This window comes from Petaurus breviceps, unplaced genomic scaffold (assembly GCF_028583685.1).
Source record: "Petaurus breviceps papuanus isolate PSGF00001 unplaced genomic scaffold, PetGlider_PUasm1.0 139, whole genome shotgun sequence".
Lineage (NCBI taxonomy): Eukaryota > Metazoa > Chordata > Mammalia > Diprotodontia > Petauridae > Petaurus > Petaurus breviceps.
The window spans coordinates 3,767,479-3,770,235 of NW_027185697.1; the positions used below are offsets into that span (position 1 = coordinate 3,767,479).

The 2,757-nt window shown below is 38.7% G+C and overlaps 1 pseudogene; it reads right to left on the minus strand.

Annotated features, from left to right (window-relative positions):
* Positions 1–1,757: 1,757 nt before the first annotated feature.
* Positions 1,758–2,314, minus strand: LOC138145572 (ran guanine nucleotide release factor pseudogene; annotated as a pseudogene).
* Between the last annotated feature and the right edge of the window lie 443 nt (positions 2,315–2,757).

The window sequence follows — 2,757 nt, forward strand, 5'->3', positions numbered from 1 at the left end:
TGTTAAGTGGTAGGGAGAAAAGAGTAGTGAAATGTACTTAAAATATTTTTTAAAATATGTGCTGGATGTCAGTAACACTCTCAACAGCTGCCTCTGTTTTCAAGGGGCTTGAAGAATTCATCACTGGAGTTATCCACTGATGCCTTTCATGTTTTGGAGTTGACCTTGGGTCCTTAGTGGCCATGCCAAGAAAACAAAATCTCGTACCTTTTGCCCCCAAATTGTAGGTCTGGGAGTTGCTGGTGGCTACATTTTTTTAAATACTTCTTTTTAAAAGAAATAAAATAAAACTCAAGGAAACAAGAAGGTATTAAATGAAAGCATTATTTTTTTTCCATCCCTACTTAATCAGACAGTGTATAAATACATTTTGAATTAGAAACGGAATGGAAGGACTGTACCAAATATTGTTTCCTCTCCCTTCTATTCACCTACTTTTCCAAGTCTCCCTAGGTGACCTTTCTATCAGCCTGTGTTGAAGGCATACAATGATTAAAACATCCCTAAATTCACCTCATCCATCATTAGCTACTTGCCTTTATTGCAGTTTTCATCAATTATTTGGCTTATTTTCAAGAGAACTAATTGGCATGGAGCAAAGATACAAAGGTCATCTTTGTTGATTGTTTTCAGTCATTTTTAGAGATAGGGGAAGTAAGAATCTCCTGCTTAAATAGAGATCATGCCAGACTTAGGTGGTTATATTCTCATTAGCATACGCTGGCCCTAATTCTGCCTTCCCAACCAGAAAAAGAAGTCTGACTGAGGTTGTGAGCCTGGGTGATTGAAAAGATGGTGATGACTTTAGCTGAAATAATGAAGTTAACGGGAAAGATGGCAGGAGGATACGGGTAAATGTTTAATTTTTTTTAAAAAAAATATACACATGGCATGCTTTTAAATTTAATATACAGTATTAAGATTTTCTCCATCCCTTTTCAAATCTAAACCATTGGTGTCAAACTAAAATAGAAACCAATCCCTGCTGCCACATTCTGACTGTGATCATCACAAAGTAGCAATATCTATATTGTATTGCACTTTTATTTATATCATTAATCACTTCCTAATTATATTTTAATATGGTTCACAGAAGAAAGTTTTGCCTTCAAGACCCCTGGACACAAGTTTGACAACTCTAGTCTAGACAACACAACGATAAATCAAGTTGTGATTTGTAGTTTTTGATGATTTCCAGGGGAAAAAATGATCACAAATAGAACAAGTAGGAAAGCATGAAGAAACCCAAATTCTAGTACCTCACTGTTTGGGAGATGCTGATAAGCTAATGACTTCTTTTTTTCATATGCAGGCAAAATACACATTTTGTTTAAGCACATAGACCCCAGGTTAAGGAGACACACACATATACGTGTATATATGTGTGGATATATAATATATGTATGTGTATATATACACACATGCATGCACACATACATACATGCACACACATATAGGCATATATACAACACAGTAGACACATCAATGCACACACGTATACATGTGTATATACATGTCCACACCACAGATACATGCATGTACATGCAATCTATGCAACATACATACCTGTGCATACATACACATTCATGTTCATGCATATATACATACTTATATAGATATGGATATGGATAGCACATTTATTTCTATAAAGGTGGTGCCTTATGCCTGTATGTGGAGCAGGGATATGGGGGAAACCCCAACCTACCTTGTTTCTGTTGGGGAATCCAGACCTTCAAACACCAGCAGCAGATGGCAGTTCAGGGTCGTTCCCTGGGGCCAAAGATGCTGGGGTCAAGACGAGTCAAAGAAGTCACTGCTCTTTCAATGTCAGCCAGGGTCCAGGGTGGGAAGGGTTGGGCTTCATGACCATGTGCTGACCTACTCGCAGAGACAGGCATCTTGAAGGTCAGCAGGAGGTTAGTCCCATACTGGGGCAATCAGAACAGGGCCATGTGTCTCATTCTCCTTGGCCATATTGTGCCAATATCAGAGGACCCAGGCATCTAGCAGCCCCGAAGGGGCAGTGCATAGGGGATATATAACATCTAGTTGCTCACCCCCTGACCCTTGTACCTTTTCCAGAGCCTCAAGGTTGTAAGGCACTACTCCTTGTCCTTGCATCTGAATTTGCAGCTCTGAGAGTGCCACCATGAGACTCTGCTACATGCTGCAATGGCAGAAAAATATCCTGATTGTTGGGTAGGGGCCCGAAACCATTCAAGTCCAGAGCCTCTGGAGGAGGGGTGATGGAGGAGACTCCACTAATGGTGGATAGTTTCATATGGGCTCTGTAGATGGGTCTGTAAGGGGGCATCAAGAGAAAGGAAAAGGTTTGTGGAGGAGAAGAATCAGATTTTTCAGATCCAATTTTAGTTCAGTCATTAACAGTAAGACCTTGGAATTACTTTTCTATTTTGGAGTAGAAAGTAATAGATCTAATGGCAAAATCTCAGCTCATACATGCCTTACCATCCTTTGTGAATCTTGTTGATAAATCACCTCCAAGGAGACCACTCACTGTTCTGGGGTCCTTTCTCTAAACTTATTTTTTCTTTCATTTTTAAAAATTAATCTTTTATTTATTTATTTTTAGTTTTCAATATTCATTTACACAAGATTTTTAGTTACTAAATTTCTCCCTGCCTTTCCCCTACCCTTGCCCAAAGATAGTGAGCCTACTGAATTCCTCTTATATCTTATATCTTTATATATCTCTTATATCTCTCTCTTATATCTTTTATATCCTCTCTTATATCC